The sequence below is a fragment of the Ictidomys tridecemlineatus genome, chromosome 11, assembly GCF_052094955.1.
Source record: "Ictidomys tridecemlineatus isolate mIctTri1 chromosome 11, mIctTri1.hap1, whole genome shotgun sequence".
NCBI lineage: Eukaryota > Metazoa > Chordata > Mammalia > Rodentia > Sciuridae > Ictidomys > Ictidomys tridecemlineatus.
In genome coordinates this window covers 72,861,747-72,881,813 of record NC_135487.1, presented here as the reverse complement: position 1 = coordinate 72,881,813, position 20,067 = coordinate 72,861,747, and the positions used below count along the sequence as shown (strand labels likewise).

The 20,067-nt window shown below is 35.4% G+C and overlaps 1 pseudogene across 1 annotated transcript in view; it reads left to right on the top strand.

Moving 5' to 3' along the window:
- Nucleotides 1-5,579: 5,579 nt before the first annotated feature.
- Nucleotides 5,580-20,067, top strand: part of LOC120890860 (glycogen debranching enzyme-like) — a 50,566-nt pseudogene continuing 36,078 nt past the window's right edge. The window contains exons 1-4 of the transcript XR_013427893.1: nt 5,580-5,714; nt 15,263-15,474; nt 15,992-16,158; nt 17,021-17,222. The product of XR_013427893.1 is annotated as a glycogen debranching enzyme-like (transcript). The remainder of the gene's footprint in view (nt 5,715-15,262; nt 15,475-15,991; nt 16,159-17,020; nt 17,223-20,067) is intronic.

Sequence of the window (20,067 nt, the reverse complement as noted above, 5' to 3'; positions counted from 1 at the left end):
TGTGGCTGACAGATGCAAGCAGCATTCTACAACAGGACTCTGTGTGTGTGTGTGTGTGTGTGTGTGTGTGTGTGTGTGTATGTATTTTGTTTTTTCTGAGTCCAACATTGATTAACCATGAAATTTTCCAACAGAAAACAATGTGAGTTGTTTCTAAAACACCTCTGCATGTGGCCACACACATCAAAGAATCAGTTTTCTTTTTTTTTCTATTTTTCTTGGAGACATTCCTCAGAGAGACTTCCATCCTCCTCCTGTAAATTGTATCACTTTGATGACAATTCAAATTATAAAATGAAGAAACATGCATGCAAACTGTGGCAGAGACGATTAGTTGTCTGCCAAAATCCATTTTCTCTTTCCTTAACAATGAAACCCAGGCTTACCTAGTCTCATTACTGCCTAGATAAAGGCTACACTTGAGTGTACATTGTATGTAAATTTGGTTAATGAGATACAAGAAGAAATGTTATATAGTATTTCCAGGATTCTCCTTAAAGGAAGGAAGTTCACCCATTTCTCATCCTCCATCCTGTTGCCTGAACATAGCTATGATAGCAGGAGCTCAGGCAGCCATATTATACAATTAAGATGAGGTCCCCACAATGAAAGAGAGAAAAGTATGAGGTATTGCAGGGAGCAATGATTTGAATCACGGTTTCTGACTGTCCCACAGCAGCATATGGACATGCACTGGGAACTTCCTGTGTAAAGATGCATGTTGAGAATGCCCAGTTGCTATAGTGACTCCCTGCTTAAAAGAGGTTCTGTGAAAGGCACAGGACTATCAGTCTTCACCCTGAGTTCAGATACCAGCTGCCAGAGATAGAGAATTATTAGCACAAGTAGATAATTATAATTGGCTTTGTCCTTTACTCTGCCTGCTCTGAAGAATCTTTCTCACAGAAAACCCTTTGATGATAAAACCTATATAATAAATGTAATGCAGAGATAAACTAGCTCTGGGCCATTGTTCCTCTATCAGAGGATGATGTCCCATCTGGTCCCAGTTTTCTTTGTGTATGTGTCTGTTTGTCTTTTCTAATCCCCCATCGCCCGTTGGTTGCTGATTTCTGAGTCAACAGCGGTGCAGGTCACAGCAAGGTAGACCCTACATTCCTGATAGCTTCAAAAGCTGCCTTACCAATTTTGAAACACTTATCTCTGGGCTTACAGGTGGGATAAAAATAAACATATCTTTAATTTAAGTCATTAACAAATGGTGCTAAGAAAACTGGATATCCATATGTAAAAACCTAAAAAACTGATATCCATCTGAGAAATGGTTGAACTTCCTTCCTTTAAGGAGAATCCTGGAAATACCATATAACATTTCTTCTTGTACCTCACCTGCACAAAAGTCAACTCATAAAGAACCAGAGACCAAGAAATTAGACTAGAAACTTTGCAACTACTATAAAAGAACATAGGGAAATGCTCCAATATGTAGGCTTAGGCAGCAACATCCTCAGTAGGACTCTTATAGTTCAGGAAGTACTACCAAGAGTCAAGAAATGGGATGGTATAAAACTAAAAAGCTGGTTTTTTTTCCACTGTAAATTTTTGGCATCTTTGTCAAGAATCAGATTACTAGTTGTGTGGGTTTGTTTCAGTGCTTCTCTTTTGTTCCATTATACTATATGTCTATATCAAGTTTTTTTAAAATATTGCTTTGTATTATAATTTGAATTTGGGTAGTATGATGCCTCCAGCTTTACTATTTTTTGCTCAGAATTGCTTTGGCTATTCTGGGTCTTTTGTTCTTGCATACATTTTTTTTCCTGTTTTTGGTACCAGGGATTGAACCTAGGGGTGCTTAAGCACTGAGCAACATCCCCAGTCCTTTTTATTTTTTTTTAATTTGGAGACAGATTCTGTCTAAGTTGCTTAGAGCCTCACAAAGTTGCTGAGCTGACCTTGAACTTGTGTTCTTCCTGCTTCAGCCTCCTGAGTCGCTGGGATTATAGGCATGTACCACCATGCCTGGCTTGGTCTTCCATATTCATTTTAGTATTATCTTTTTTAGTTCTATGAATAATGTCATTGGTATTTCTTAAATATTGTTTTAGTTGTCAATGAACTTTATTTTGTTTATTTATATGCAGTGCTGAGAATCAAATCCAATGCCCCACACATGTTAGGCAAGCACCCTACTATGAGACACAACCCCAGCTCCAATATCACTGGTATTTTGATGGAGATTTTATTATCAAAGTTTTTATCATCAAAGGGTTTTCTGTGAGAAAGTTCAGAGCAGAATCTGTATTGCATTGGATCTGTATTTTTATTCCCATTTTACAGTTGAAAAAATCAATCACAAAGAGATTGAGTACCGTTCAAAGCTTCTCTGTTAGTGACAAAGCTGGAAATAAAACCCAGGCACTATTTCACAATAATAAATTACAGTTTTGCACAGCAGGCATTCCAGGGCAATCACTTTGAAACATTTTTTTAACCATGATATCCAGTAGGAATCATGACTCAATACATCAAAATTAAGAAATAGAAAGTGATGTTTTATGAAATAATACTTTTACCAGATGTAATTCATTAATATATTATTTATTTCATTTTAAAAATTGCTGATTACAGCTAATAAACTGTTTTTACAGGTCTCCAACGAATTTGAAAAACAATAATTTGGAAGCCAAGGATACAAATGTTAAATTGATATCTCTAGTAGGATGTTTAACCATGCTCTCAAGTTTACTGTCTACAAACTCCTGATTTCATCAACTACTCCCACCCCTTCCCTTTATTCTTCCTCTCTAAACAAAATGGCAACTTCTGTACTGTCCACATGGTAGCAACTAGCCACATGAAGCTATTGAGTCCATGATATGTGGCTGTTGGAACTGAGACATGCTAGAAGTATAAAGTGCAAACACGACTGTGAAGACTTAATATGAAAAAAGAACATAAAACATCTCATCAGTAACTTTTTATATCGATTATTTGTTGAAATAATGACTTAGACATAGTGTTAATATATGTTACTAATACGAAAATGTCACCCATTTTTTAAAGTGACAACTTGAAATTTTTCAATTACACTCAAGATTTCTATTGAACAGTGCTTGTTATGGTTGTTTTCATAGATTAAAAACTTTGGAATCATAGTTGACACCTTTCTCTCCAGTAAATACTGCCCTCCAAAATAGAAAGTAGAATTCAACAACTTCTCATGGCTACACCTTTATCCCCAAACTTGCACATGTGTACATCACTTTCTCTTTCTTGGATAATTGAAATATGTTTTAACTGTTCTCCTTATGTCCTTCTTTGCTACCCTCTTCAGTTTATTCAGCTGTTCCCCACAAAGTTGCAGAGTGATATTTTTACAAATTGTGTGTGTGCTGCTGGGAATTGAACCCAGGTCTTGTGCGTGTAATGCAACTACTCTACCATCTGAGTTATATCCCCAGGCCTCAGAGTGATACTTTTAAAGGGTCACTCCTCTATTCAAAATCCTTCAGTGGCTCTTTTTCCCAGAGTAAAAGCCTAAGTCCTTAGAATGGCCTGCAAAGCCTTACAAGATTTGATGACCTACCCCACCCCATCTTGTATGATTTGGTTGAATGTCCTCCAAATCCTCATGTGTTGATTACTGGGCCCCCGCCTGCAACACTATTAGGTGGGACCTCTAAGAGGCAAGTCTAATTGGAAATCTCCCAGTTATATGGGGGCATATGTTTGAAGGGGATGCACAAGGTCCTGGGTTCAATTCCCAGCACCACACACACACACAAAGTTAACAAAAACACCTCAGCATCCTTTTTGGACCTACGAAACTGTAATTTCACAGTAAAATAAGATTCTTATCCATACCTGGTTAACTTAACCCCAACCTTTTGTCCATTTTCTCATGACCATTAGGTGTTCTTGAAAAACTCTGAAAGATGCATTTTCCTTTTTCCTCAGGCATAAAATCTTCTTAGGCATCTACACAGAGTCCAGAAATTCTGGTGTAAAATATGTGCAGCTTAATCTCAAGATGATCATCTGGTACAACCGGATGTTGTAAATACAAGCAGTATTCATCCTCTCTATTGTAGACTGGCCACACTTCACCCACCTAGTCCAGTGTCTGCATTCAGGAAGATGTTCCCTGCTAGGATATGATTTTTGTTTGTTGTTTTTGTTGTTGTGGGGTCTTGTTTTGTTTTGAGCTGGTCTCACTGAGTTGCTGAGGCTGGCCTCAAACTTGCAATTCTCCTGCCTGAGCTTCCTGAATAGATGGGTTACACAGATGCACCATGGAGCCCAGTAAGGATGGGCACCTGTTGGATGGTAAGTCAGAGACTGTAGCCAGGTTCCTTATTTCACAACCCAGGGAAATCAAGGCTAGGAGAACTTAGGCAAGTTTTTGGGAAAAAAAGAAAAACAAAAAATAAAAACAGGAAACACACAGTGGTAGAAAAGGCACGGGAAGCCACATTGCTTGGCCCCCAGCATTCATCCCTTCCTACGAAAAGATCCTACTGGGCGGCTCAATCTAATTCGTAGCCTGGAACCACAGAATTTAAGTTCACAGGCTGTGGCACCCACGCCGCCACACCTCCCCTAAAGCGGGCAGAAATAGCGGTTCCCGCCTTGGGCCCGCTGTAGCCTTTGAAAGCAGGCTTCCCGCAGCCTGAAACTCCGCAGTGAACACATTCTCGCGAGACTAGCGGTCTGGGCTAGCGGGCCTGGAGGTTCCCGGAAGTGGACGAGAGGCAGGTCCACTTCCACCTAAGCCGGTACACGCCTCGCCGGGTGGAATCTGGGCCTCCGGGGGACCCGCGCGAGGCGGAGTCTCGGAGACGCTCCCCGCTGGTCTCCGGGTGCTGGCGCCACCTCCCCTCCCTTTGCCCTTCACCGCCCCCTGCCCTTCCTGGGCTGCGGCCTTGGTCCAAGGCTGGGCAGCCGGCCTGTCCCCTTTTGCTTGCCTTCCCGTGCCCTCCCCCGAATAGCGCCAGACCTGGGGTTTCCCAGATGCCGCCTGTATCACTTGCTCACCGTAAGTGCTAGGAAGGCTGCTGGCCTCCCGAGAAATGCATTCTTTCTATCTATAGCTCTCTCTGTCCATCCTATGTCTATTACAGCTAATCCAGGGGGACAACTGCTTTCCTCTGTTCTCATCTCCCCATTGGTGGCTTCAGGCCCGAATTTGGAAATGGGGCCATCTCCCACCTGTTATCTTTGAGCAGACTAATCTCCTGTAAGAGAAGTGCCATTGGAGACTTGGCAGCCATTTGTCCTGAGACCGCGGAATTTTTCCCCTTGAACTCCAGGCTTTCTTCAATAGTATCGCTTTTCTCTGAGAGTGCTTTAGCTTGTTTGGTTTTGTTATGTTTTATTCGTAAGAATTGACAATACAGTATATTTGCTTCAGTCTTCCTCATTGTGCTTTAAGGGAAGAGAAAACAATTTGCCTTCTGGAATCTTCTTTATAAGATTCCTTCTTTCTCATTGCTCTGCTAGAGTTAAATCACATTTAGAACATGTAAGTGCAGCTGTCAGCCCTGGAGAGTTTAAGGTCATAGTTATTTTCTTTTTTGTAATTCCTTTTTTGTGTGTCACAGGGGTAACTCGTTTGATTTTGGAGTTCCTTTAATTCTTCTGAAAGATTTCAAAGCCTCCAGAATCCAAAATGGGACACGGTAAACAGATTAGAACTTTACTACTTAACGAAATGGAAAAGCTGGAAAAGACCCTCTTCAGACTTGAACAAGGTCAGTAGCAAGTTGTTTGAATAGCTCCTTTGTGTCTTTTAAGTTTTAACTCATTAATGGGCAATTAAAAATTTTATTGTTTCTTCTTAGTTATACAATTTAAAATTTTTAAAACTTTATGTTAGGGACTGGGATGATGTCTTAAGTAGCAGAACTTGAGCTTGACAAGAGTAAGGCCTTAGGTTCAATCCCCAGCACCAAACAATAAAACTTTGAGTTAGATACAGTTTTCTAGGATCTTCATATTCTGCAGATTAAACTAATTATAGTTGATTTTAGTTAAAAGTGTTTTATATCTGTCATGTAAGAACAAGGGTAAAATAGGTCAATTTTCCTTCTGTGCAAACTCCCACATTAATGACCACATTATTTCTGATAGCATTTCTTTTTAAAACTTAGTGAAAATACTTTATATATAATTTTTCTGAGTATATCTGTAACTTTGGTTTTTTATAGCTCACTCTTTTCCTTTACTGAACCTCCGAATTAGTAGAATACAGCAAAAATATAATAAACTAATTTTTTTATATTAATCAAAATGCTCTCAAATGTGGGGAAGATAAAAGCTGAAAATATTTTCTTGCCAAATAAAAAATAGCCAATGAAATTATGCTGATATAGTTAAGCTGTGATTTAAAAGATCAAATTGTGTTTCTATAAAACAGATTCATAGATGCTGTATTTTCTTAGGTTTTGTAATTTTTCAACATTGAAAAACTTTCCACAGTGATTCTATGTAATATAATTTGTGAAATATAAATTGAATATATGAAAAATAAATACAGCTCCCCCTTACTGGTGTACCAAATGGACAATGATAATCATTTTGAAGAAATTTTGTTATTTCTATAATATTTGAAGAATTAAATTTATTTTCTTTGAATTTCAGCCATCTCATGTGTTACCCCCAATGCCAACCCTCCTCTTCTTTCAACTTGGTGTGGCACTTAAGATCACCAAGTACTTATTCCATTTTTGGCTTTCCTGACTCTGTACTTTTCTGGTTTTGACTATTTTTTCCTCTTTACCCCCTTAATATTCCTGTCAACTTAATGTGTCTCACTGGACTCCCTTCTACATGTTAATTAATTGCAAGTATCTGCTAGGAATCCTTTTTTTCTGTTCCCCTAGCCTCAAAGAATTATGCATTCTTACTGCCTCAGCTGTTTCTTCTGTGCCAAGAACTCCTTAAAAGAGGTCCTTGAGCTTTGCTTTCTTCATGGAAGCTTTTGAGTACAGTGTAATGACAAGTGTAAGGAATCAGCATTTTCCTGGCTCTGCTGCTAACAAATTATGTGGCTTTCGTCAAGTTACATTTTTAGCATTAATTTCTCTATTTGTGAAATAAAGATATTCTGTAGAAGGGCAGTTAATAAATACTTGCTGATGGATCACTACAACTCTGATTAAATGTACCAAAACTTGGCAAATTCAGCTAACCTGTTTGAAGAGGGAACTGTGAAGGTCTTATGGAATAAGAATGATGTGGTTGACTTTGTAACTCTACTTAAAAAACAATAATTTTGTCCAAATGCTGTGAATGGGAATATGTCACTTTTTTTGTAATGATCATATTATTTTAGAAGATAATTTGTAATGTGAAGGATGAATTAAAGAGAGGGAACACTGGGACAAGAAATCATCCAGGAGGCTCTTTTAAAAAACCTGTCTGGGGGTTGGGGTTGCAGGTCAATGGTAGAGTGCTTGCCTAGCCCATGTGAGGCACTGGGTTTGATACTCAGTACCACATAAAAGTAAATGAAAAATAAAAGTATTGTGTCCATCTACAATTAAAAAAAAGCTTAAAAATGGTATCTGGTTAAAGATAAGGATTTAACTATCAGAGTTGCAAAGGGGGACAGAATGAGACATTTTAAAATGCACAGGACTTAGTAACCAATTAGAGTGAAAAAACTGGGAATTTTTATTTTTTTCATAGTTAATTGACAAACAACCAAACCCTTCTTCATTTTCCTTTTCTTTTTTCCCTAAAAGAATTTATCTTCATTTTCAAGACTGACATCTCTGTAGATTCTTTTAATTCAACAAGTAGAAGACCGGATAATTATTTTCTAGCCAAAGCATGAGTCTTCCCATTTTATTTATCTCACTTAGTAGCAGAATAATGAACATAATAAGTATTCTCCATATTTGGAATTCTTCCATCTTTTATATAGGTTGGTTAAATTTATCATTTTTCCTCTTTAATAAAATATAAACATTTTATATTTTATATATAAACATTCTTTGTTTAGGAGCTTCAGTTTCTATAAATCATGTGGAGGGAAAAATTTCCATTTCCAATAATACTTTATCACTCATCTTGCTAGCTGTCTCCAGGAGGGATATGTATTGCCTATGTCTGCAAATCTGAAATATGTATTGCAAATCTGAATAAAGTATTCCCAGTTTTAGCATGAGGAATAAGATAGCCATGCTATGTATTGCTGTGATCTAAGTCAATTTTAGCATGATGGTGATTAATTATGGAATCTGGCATAGGCCAGGTATTCTAGTGTTTCGTTTCCTGTACATAAAAATTTTAGTTTCTATGACTTGGATTAGAGGTCTAGAGTGTCTTTTATACACTGATCTATGTATTGGGACATAGAAAGACAGCATAGACTATTACTTTTTCTTCTTTCTTGCTTGCTTGCGTGCTTGCTTTTCTTTCTGTTTTACTTCTTTAAAAGTAACCCAAGCTGGGTGCAGTGGCACACACCTGTAATCCCAGTGATTTGAGAGGCTGAGGCAGGAGAATTTCAGGTTTGTGGTCAGCATCGGCAACTTAACAAGACCCTCAGCAACTTAGAGAGAACCTGTCTCAAAATAAAAATAAAAATTAAAAGCGCTGGGGATGTGACCTAGTGGTAAAGTACTCCTGGGTCCAATCCCCAGTACCAAAAAAAAAGTGTTTAATTTTGTTAATATATGAACTAATATTAACACTCCTAGTTTCTGTCAGATAAGTGAAAAAACAAACAAACAAAAAACATTATGAGGAAAGAATTGAGGTCATAGGTCTGGGGGCACTTCCAATCAAACCCTTTTTTTTTTCAGTATGTTGCCATGGATTACATACATACTTAAGTTAAGTAGATAAACAAGTTATATTATGTTAAATAATAGGGGTTAGAAATGTAATTCAGTGGTAGGGAGCTTGCCTAGTATGTGTGAAGCTTCAGGTTCAATGCCCAACACAACAAGGATTGTGTTGGGCATTGAACACAATCTTTCCAAAACTCTGAAACAAGAGGAAGAATAACCAGAAATGACTCTTTTACTCTACTGAAGTTTGGAAAGATGAGTTACAAACTGTTTAAGTGTTTGAGACTTGCCCTTTCAGATTCTATGTTTTTAGGAATGACAAGTAGCCTTCTTATATGAAACTTAGAAAATGTCAGAAAAAAAAAAGCATTTATCTTTTTCAGATACACAAACTATAAAGTTAATTGCTTTACTGAAGGAAATTGATACTGTGGAGCAGAGTTTGGCACACTTTTTCCCCATAAACTTTCAATTAGCAAATCTTTTCAGCTTTATAGATTATGCACCGTTGGAGCTAATGAACTATGCCATTGTAACCCGAAAGCAGACATAGGCAATGAATGGGTATCACTATGTTCAATGAAACTTGATTTATAGAAACAATTTACAGTACGTCCAGTTCAGTATCTAGACATACTTTCCTTTCTGTAGCAAAAGTGTTTGAATATATATTTTAGAAATGCTTCCATCATTGTGTGATTTTTACCCATGTAAACAAACACATGCCCCCTTTAAAAAATTGATAACCAATTTTCCTTTGTGTTAAAAATCTTCCACATGAAAGTTTTCAATTGGTTTTCACATCATTAGTTTATTATAGTCATGCTTCAAAATTTTGTGTGATTAGCTTATAAAAACAATTGCTGATGTCAGAGAAAATATAATTTCACTAGCATTTCAGCAAAAGTCTTTATGCAGTTGGTGAATGTGATTAAAGATTAATATCATGGGGCCAGGGTTTTGGCTTCTCAGTGCCACATAAATAAATAAAATAATGGTATTGTGTCCATCTACAATTGAGAAAAATGATTAATATATGGTTTAATGAACACAGCACTAAGATTGTCTTTTATTTGTATTTGGATACCATTGTACAATATTTTTTCCACTTTTGAGGCCATTAAAACCACTTATCAAAATATAGAACTTTGAACTTTGAATCACTTTATCACAGAATATTAAAGACCTTTAAAAATAATGAAATTTATTTAATCACATTGTTTTCACTGACAGTATCAATATTAATTTTTATTGAGAGTTGAAAGACTTCCACTTATTAATAAATAAAATTAGTTGTTAAAAAGTGTTTATTTCACTTATATCTTATTCCTTTAATTTTTCTCTGGTGTTTTACAATTTACATAGTTTATTGAATTTACGTGTACATTATATAAATACTCATTTTGGGAATGCTTGTCTTTTTTTCTGAAGTTAGACTATTCAAATACTGTTTTAAAGATGTTAGATGAGTTTTAACCTTTGTACTGCAAGTTCTCTGAGCCTTTGTGTAATTAGAAAAACAATATTTATATAAATGTAATGGGTGGCAGTTTGTTTAAATATGTCCAATTGGCTAGTCTCTGATATTTGCACATGCTTAAAATGTCACCATTTTCCTTGATGATGAATGTAATCATTCTTGTAAAGGTATATAGATGATTCTCATAGACACTAAGTATTTTATTTCATGTTTTAATTCTACATGCAACTGTTTCTTAATCTATTCTTTTATGTTGCAGCGCTAATGACTTTCACCAATTACAAGAATGTATAAAAAAAGACTTTTTTTCCCTGTGCTTTTTGTTTAAAAATATTGAGATCATACTGTTTAAACAATTTTGTAACTGCTTTCCCCCCTACTGCTTATAATGTTATTGAGTGTATATTACCTTCCTTACTATCTTGTTTCAGCCATACTTTTTTCCAGAAAGGATTTCAGATACATAAAATTTAACAAAGTATTAAATGCTGTTTAAATACCTTTTGATACCATGATTTAAAATGGCTTTGTGATATTCCATCTTATAGATGGAATAATACTACAGAAAATATCTTTCCCATTATTTAGTATTGTAGAAAAATTTACCACCTGTTGAACATCAATGTGGGCAATTTATGGCTACAAAAGAATAATTTTAGACTTGAGAGGAACATACCAACATGTTCTTAGTGTCAGGATTTGCCTTGAACCATACTAATTTTCCTTCTTTTCTTTCCTTCCTTCTTTCCTTCCTTCCTTCCTTCCTTCCTTCCTTCCTTCCTTCCTTCCTTCAGGGCTGGGAATGGAACCCAGGGCTTCCAGCATGGTAGATAAGCCCTCTGCCACTGAGCTACATCACCATCCCTATTATTACTATTAACTATTTTTTTCTTTTCTTTTTTTTTTTGTGTGTGTGTGTTTGGTGCTAGGGATTGAACCCAGGGCTTTGTGCATGCAAGGCAAGCACTTTACCAACTGAGCTATATCCCCAACCCATCAATTTAAAAAATTTGAGACAGGTTTTTACTAGATTGCTTAGGGCCCTACTAGGTTGCTGAGCCTAGCCTCAAACTTGCAATCCTCCTGTCTTAGCCTCCCAAGTTGCTAATCCTTCCATGACACTTGGCCCAAGCTGACTGTAAACAGTGCTTTATACTGTTACCTCTGAATCATATCCAATATAATAGTCACTATAACTTTCCCCCCTTGTTTATTTGTAACAACCCTCTCTGATAGTGAAAAACCTGATTCTCATAATCTTTGTTTTTGAAAGGTATTTTTACCAGGTATAGAATTCTAAGCTAACAGTAGAGGCATAGCTCAGAGATATTGCAGGCTCCATTTCAGACCAAGACAATAAAGCAAGTCACATGGTATTTTTGTTTCTCAGTGTGTATAAAAGTTATGTGTACCTTATACTGTAGTCTACTGAGTATAAAATAGCATTCTGTCTTAAAAAAACAACGTACATACCTTCCTTAAGAAATAATTTATTAGAGCTCAGTGATACAGTACTTGCCTCACTTGTGTAGGACCCTGGATTTGATCTCTAGCATTGGGAAAAGAAAGGAAGGGAGGGAAAGGAAAGAAATATTTTATCACTAAAATATGCTTATGATCATCTGAGCCTTAGTGACAATTCCCAATGTTGATTCCTATTGACTGATCAGCACAGTGGTTGCTGGAGGTTGGAGTGGCTATTGCTATTTCTTAAAATAAGGTCACATTGAATTTTGCCATCTCAATCGACTTTCACAAAAATTTTCTATAGCATGGGACACTCCTAGCATTTTACCTACAATAGACCTTCTTTCAAAACTGAAGTGAGTCTTCTCAAACCCTGCCATTGCTTTATCAACCAAATTTATGAATATTCTAAATCCTTTGTGTCATTTCAACAGTGAACACAGCATCTACCAGTAGTTTCCATTTCAAGAAACTACTGTCTTTGCTCATCATACAAAACAACTATTCATCCATTAAAGTTTTAAATAAATTACAGCAATTCTGCCATATCTTCAGGCTCCACTTATAATTCTAGTTATCTTGCTGTTTTCATCACATCTGCAATCACTTACATCACTGAAGTCTTAAGCCCTCAGAGTCATCCATGAGGATTGAACTACACTTTTTTCAAATGCCTTTTAAACTTGATATTTTGACCTCTTTCCATGAATCGTGAATGTTCTTAGAAGCACGTAGAATGGCAAATCCTTTTGAGAAAGTTTTCAGTTTACTTTACCCAGATCCATCACTATTGTGCCAACTTTAGTCTTACAAAATGTATTTCTGAAATAATAAAGACTTACCAGGGCACAATGGTACACATCTTTAATTCCAGAAACTCAGCTGTCTGAAGCAAGAGGTAGATCATAAGTTCGAGGCCAGCTTGAGCAACTTAGTGAGATCCTGCCTCAAAACAAAACAGAAATTTAAAAGCAAGGGCTGGGAATATCACTAAGAGAACTTCCCTGGGTTCAATCCCTAGTACCACTCAATACTTACATGTATTTGTACTTAACAGTTAGAATTCTAACTGTTAAGTACAAATATATGTATTTGTACTTACAGAATGAATGTAATGGGCTACAGAATGAATGCTTTTTTAAACAGGCATGCAAACATTAATCTCATTGTACATCTGCGTCAGAACTCTGATATGACCAGGTGCATTGTCAATGAGCAGTAATATTTTGAAAAGAAACTTTTTTTTTTTTTTTCTGAGCAGTAGGTCTCAACAGTGGGTTTAAAAATATTCGGTAAACCATGTTGTAAACAGATGTGCTATCATCCGGCTTTTCTGTTCTACTAATAGAATATAGTCAAAGTATATATAGTGTAATTCCTAGGGTCCCTAGGATTCTCAGAATGGTGAGTACTGACTTTGACATAAATTCACCAGTTGCATAAGCCCTAAGGAGTGTCAGCCTGCCTCTGAAGCCATGCATTGACTTTTCTGTAGCTATGAAACACTCCTAGATGGCACTATAAGACTGTTTCATCTACATGTAAAATGTGTTTAATGTAGCCACCTTCACCTTCATCAGTAATCTTAGTTAGATCTTCATACTGCAGCTGCCACCTTGGAATCTGTTTTGATTTTTATATTAGGAAGATATCTTTTTTCCTTAAACCTCATGAGCCCACCTATGCTAAGTTGAACCTTTTCTTACATCTCTTAGCTTTCATAGAATTGAAAAAGTTAAGAGTCTTGCTCTGGACTAGGCTTTTGCTGAAGGGAATATTGTGGCTCATTTAATCTTCTATTCAGACTATTAAATCTTTTTCCATATTCAGCATTAAGGCTATTTTCCTCCTTTATTCACATATTCATGGGAGCAACACTAATAATTTCCTTCAAGAACTTTTTCTTTGTGTTCTCATTCTGATAAGAGAAGCCAAAATACTTACAGTGGCCTAGAAGGTCTGTATGATCTAATTACCTGTTTCCTTTCTTTTTCCTTTCCCTCACCTTATTCCAACCCAGCTATACTAAGCTGCTTGTCATTTCTGAAACCAGCACATACTTAAATACTAGTTTTATTGTCCTGTTTTCTTCAAATAGTCAGTGCTTTCCCTAGATGGCCATAATAGAGATGTGACCAATTACCTTACTTCTCTCAAACCCTTTAGCTTCTCAATTACCATCCTATTTAAAATTTCTGCCACCACATTAACTTCTTTCCTCTCCTCCATTGTCATTAAAGTGCTTATTTCCCCTTTTTTTCTCAATATATGTCCCCTCCTTTACTTATTTATTTGTGAAGTTCATTGTTTAATATGCTCTTTCCTCTCTAGAACTCCAGCACTGCAAGGGTGGAATAATTTTCTATTTTGTTCCCTATAGGTGCTCAGTCTTTAATGTTTTATTATTTTATTGGCTATTTAATAAATCAGTCATTATAACTACTAGTATTTCCTATCTTCTCAAAAATATTTCTTAAGTTAAAAATTATACTTAACTAAATTTCCTGCTGCCTTCAGTTTTTTTGCCTATCATTAATTGAGATACATCATATTTAGAAGCTTTATATTCCTAACAGACTGGAGTGTAGTCAAAACTTTCACATTCTAGCAATTGTAACAAAAGTTCAAAGTCTTCCTTAAACCAACCAAAACTCTTCAACAGTAAAGTTTTAACCATAATGGGGTTTTGTTGTTGTTGTCTCTAATGATAAGTACTTGTAATACAAGTCTCAGGTATAGTTTAATAGAAATAGTATGACTTGGGAAAGAATGGGAATATCTTGGGTGTCAGGATTCCAACAAAGATTTTAATAACTAAATCATGATGAATAGGGATAGCAGTTCATGTGGAGGTTCATGTACTCACTCAGAAGAACCAATGTGTACTTCCCTTCTGATTCCACATTCAGTGATGTGGCTTCAATAGCTTTAGATTATCCGTGGTGGAATTGTTCTTATCAAGAAGTCAACAAGTACCACAAGTTAGTGTTTCCCCCCACCCCAGCCAGTTGGTACATCTTTGTTAGCATACCACTATATTTCAGCAGATATCATTATGGGTCTCACATACCTTCAGAATTGTGAAAAGTTCAAACTCTGCCTCTTTTGAGTTTGACTTCTTTCACTGAAGACTTGTTTTCTTTGTAGAGTAGGATAATTGTCCCAGTATACCTCCCAAGTTTTATATACAATCCCATACTCTTGACACCATAGAGAAACTCACTTTCTCTGCTGTAGTTTGAAAAATACTGGAGAACATCTTCACTCAGATGCCCACCTCTGCACAAGTCAATTTAGGGGTGAGGGTAGGGTGCTGTGAGGGATTGAGGAGATCAATATAAATAAGGATGTAAGAATTTCACATCTTAAAGTAACTATGTGAATAGGAATCTGTTTACAGGGAAAGAAACAGGACATTGTGAAGCAGATGGTTCCACAATGTTTACTATACTTGGTAAAACAAAATGCAGCTAAATCAGAATCTTAGTTTTTAAAATTCTTTAAATGAAACAGTATTTTTAACATAATTTTTTAAAATATGGTTTTTATTTAGGGTTTGAACTACAGTTCCGATTAGGCCCAACTTTGCAGGGTAAAGCAGTTATTGTGTATACAAACTACCCATTTCCTGGAGAAGCATTTAATGGAGAAAAATTCCGTTCCTTGGATTGGGAAAATCCGACAGAAAGAGAAGATGATTCTGATAAGTATTGTAAACTTAAATCTGCAACAATCGGGATCATTTCAGTATTACTTCCTTCAAGGGTAAGTGAAGTTAGGTGTTCTGTATATGGGGAAAAAAAGTTAATTCATTGTAAAACTTGAAGTTATGTAATTTATAAAAAGTTATCAACCATGGCAGTATAATTTTTACATTGCTTTTTGAGATACAAATAGAATATGGCTCTTCAATTTCTCTGAGATTATCTAGTCTTTTCCTACAACCTGATTATAGGATTATATTTATTTAAGTGTTCTGGCTATTTCTGATAAATTCTAGTACATTTGTTTTTCATTAAAACAACATTATTAGATATTATGTATATTGTATGTGGTATAATTATATAGTAATTGTGCAATGCAGTATTAACTGTGTAATAATGCAGAATGGGTAAAAAATTGCTTTCCATTAAGTTTTGTTGCAACTTTGTTAATTATTGTATGTGTTAGAAATAATATAATTTTAAATAGGATAGTTCCTTCGAGTTATTCAGATACTAGAAAAATCTCACTTTTTCCCTCTCATTAAATGGAAAGTTTTCATTTTGCTTTTTTTCCTTAGAAATGAGAAAAGTGGTGGAGGTTACATAGTTGTGGACCCTGTTTTACGTGTTGGCAGTGATGATCACGTGTTACCCTTGGACTGTGTTACTCTCCAGACATTCTTAGCCAAGTGTTTAGGACCTTTGGATGAATGGGAAGACAGACTGAGGGTTGCAAAAGAGTCAGGTGATGTCAGCTTGGTTTCTTTTCCTTTTCTTTTTTAAAATAAATGTAATTATCCTCTGAAATACAGATTTCAGAGGTTTTGTTCCTACTTCTAATTTCACCTCTTAATATATTTAGTAATTATATGAACCATATGAAAATAGAACCATATGAAAATTTTTAAAGTTGACCCTTTTTAATCCATAAAAATGTCATTATGTGGTTCAACTTAAGGACATCTATGATAAAATGTGATCATTGTTATTTCTGAGATTTTTGCTTTGACATATAAAACTAGTAGCAAACTATTAAAATGTAGAGGAAATATATTATTATATAATTTTAATTAATAAATATTGACTTTCCACATGGAAGGCATGAGCTGCCAACAATACTTACAATAAGATAAAACCTATTTTACTCTTACATAAAATAGGAGTAACATTAATTTTCTATTTTCAAGTTAAGTGTAGGATGAAGAAAGGAATGAAAAGTTCACTGGCATAACTATGTACTATAAGTACTGTGAAACATTAAAATTAGGAGATGAGTATATACTGATATTTTTGTGTATAAATATATCTATTTAACAAATAGAAATTGAATCCCTAATAATTAACTAAGCACTGTTTTGTGATGTTTTTCTAGTACACTATTTTATTATCCTGGTCTTGTAGATGAGGACACTGATATTCTGAAAGATATATGTAGACTTTCTGAAAGTCTCTTTTGGTTCAGCTAGAATTTGAACCTAAGTCGTTGACTCCATTTCCAATAGCATGGGTAGCCTTTCTATTTTACAGTTTACATTGATATTTTTCTTAGTTTTAGGTTGGTTTTGTTTGTTTTTTCTTACAGTGGTCTTTGCTGTCTTGCTTTTCAGGTTACAACATGATTCATTTTACCCCACTGCAGACACTGGGACTATCTAGGTCGTGCTACTCCCTTGCTGATCAGTTAGAATTAAATCCTGATTTCTCAAGACCTAATAAAAAGTATACGGCATGATGTTGGACAGGTCGTGGAAAAATTGAAAAAAGAATGGAATATTCTTTGTATTACAGATGTTGTCTACAATCATACTGGTATGAACTTCATTAATTTTTATGAGAATATTAAATTCTGATTATTTCATTCCTCGATATTTTATATAACAGTTTGTTTCAGTGATGGGAACTGAACTCAGGGCTTCAAAACTGTTAGGCAAGCATTTCACTATCAAGCCACATCCTCATTCCTTATGCAATGTAAATTTTATAGACATACATGATGATAATGTCTTTCAACTTCAAATATCACTGTATGTAGTATCACTTTTTTTGTTCCAAGAAAACAGTGCTAGTTGAGGATATAGTCAATATATAATTTGTATGTGATGTTTATAAAAAGAGTTATGATAGAAAGGACCTAATAATCATATCTCAACATAGAGTATTAATACTTTCCAGACTAACAAACATATTCTGTATAGCAAAATATCTGGTACTATAGCATGTATGAAAAGAACTACATGATTTCTACTACTGGGGAGAAAATTATCAGTAAACTCTCAGAAGTTATATCCTTCACATATTAAAAGAGCTTTAGATCATCTCCAGCACCAAAAAAGACTATTTTTGTTCCCAAGATACCTTAGCTATTATATAGAGTTCTATAAAATGTACCACATTTTTTCAACTGATGATCTTCAAAGAGATAGTTATTCCTCTTACCTGTCATAGCAACTGAGTCTGGACTGATGATGCCTCTGGGCATGTATTCAGTTTAACCCATTATATCTTACAAAATATTGTGTGGGCCACAATGTTGAAGAGTGTGGAAACCACTAATTTGCATATGTATAGAACAGGAATTTTGGGTGGTTCAAAAATTCAAGAAATTTCATGAGGTATTTTCCAAGTAAACATAAGAATTATGAAGATACTTAAAAAATTTATTGATCTATTTCATCAATATAGATGATAATCTCCAACAATAGCAAAATTAGGTTGAAAAAATAGATATATTCTAACATTCGGTGTTTCTCTGTGTGCCTGGAAACCAGGTTTCCAAGGCTACAGTGAAGCCATTGTAATCTAACAACTAAGTATTCATTACTTATAAAATTGACAGTATTGGTAATTACTTAGGCATCTATAATATTATTTACGTCAAATTCATCAAATCATGTGATGGCATTGTATTAGTTACAAATGGTAAAAGTTAAATATGGCTTAGGTAGCTGTAACAGAGAGACAGAAAAACTGACTTAACATTGAGATTGTATGTAGATTTTACAAAAGATTAGATAGGCATTTCAGGACTAGAGTACTAGCTCAATGGTGCAGGGAGAGGAGGTTGTTTCTCTTGTAGCTCTGCTGTCTTCATTGCTTTGCTTTCAGCTTTTAATCAAACATGGCTGCTCCAATTCCTGTGTCATATCCCACCCAGAGAAGATGGTAAAGGGAAGCTGTTTTCTAAGTGCATGGTCTAATATATGTGTTACTATTGATCATATTGCGAGACAATTACTGTTCTTACATTAGAAAAATGCTTTCCACATGCTGAATGTTCACAGGATAATTTTCAGAGACTTTAGATGATTGTATTTTATAATTCTCACCAATTGTTTTGCTGGGGATAATACTTGCTGAGGTCTATAGTACTGCACTCCAGAAGTCTATAGAGTGGATTTCTCTTTCATGTAAAATTAGAAAAATACTTACACTACTTAATGTTTAGAATTCTTTCACTTACCACTTACTTTTGTATCAAAATATTGAGAAAAGAAATAGAGTTTTAAGATTTTACCCTTAAAAACAATTGGGTAGAGTTAGACATGAAGATGGCCAGCCTCTTAGGTATCTGAGGCAGAAAGATTGTTTGAGCCTACTAATTCAAGACCAGTTAGGGTAACATATCAAAAGAAAAAAAATCAGGATATCGTTGGCATTTATCTTTAACATACATATCTGTGTGCGTGTGTGTGTGTGTGTGTGCGCGTGCGTGTGCATGCGTGTGTTCCCATGAAGGCGCATGCCCATGCACATGTTCACAGTCCTTAGAATCAAACCCAGGGCCTTCCTTGCTCATGAGACTCTACCACTAGGTTACATCACCAGTAAGTGAAAATCCTAATGGGATACAAATATGACTGCATTTTGTCTTTTTAACTTGAATTTCAGTGAATGTGATGATAAATCTAGTGGGCAGTATCTTGTTACCAATTTGGAGAACTATCAGTTTAACTTTTTTTTTTTTTGGCAGTACTTGGGCCTTATGCATTCTAAGTAAGTTATTCTGCCACTGAGCTATATCCCCAGCCCTTTTTATTTTATTTTGTGACAGGGTCTCACTAAGTTGCCCATGCTGGCTTATAACCTCTTGATCCTCCTGTCTCAGCCTCTCACATAGCTAAGATTATAGATGTGCACACCAAGCTGGGCTTTAATTTCACTTTTATTACATGATCTCTGCTCCTTATATATCCTGACTTCACCTAAGTGTTTGTTTATTGTGGGTATAAATAAATAATAACTAAATTGCTTACTAAATAAATGACAGAAACTAAAAATGATACTGATTCTAAAATTCTGTAAGAGTGCTCACTGAGTAAATAAGACACAAGCATGGTCATCTCATCAGCACAGCAAAGTGGTCACAATTGCAGATTCTGAAGAGAGACTTACATTAATTCCTCTGGCCAAATTACTCAACCCTTGAGCCTTAGTTCCTCCTCTATGAGAGGAACATAACAGTATGTTCTGTATTGTGTGAGAGGAAATGAAGAATAACAAAGTGTATTTAACTGCATAGAACAATTCTGGGTGTGCAATAGATATTACTTTCCATTTTTCTAACTACTTGTATTCCTCAGTATGAATTCAGGGGGCATTTGTCCATTGTAAACATAAAACAAATTGGGTCTAACTTTTGTCTATTTAAAAAATT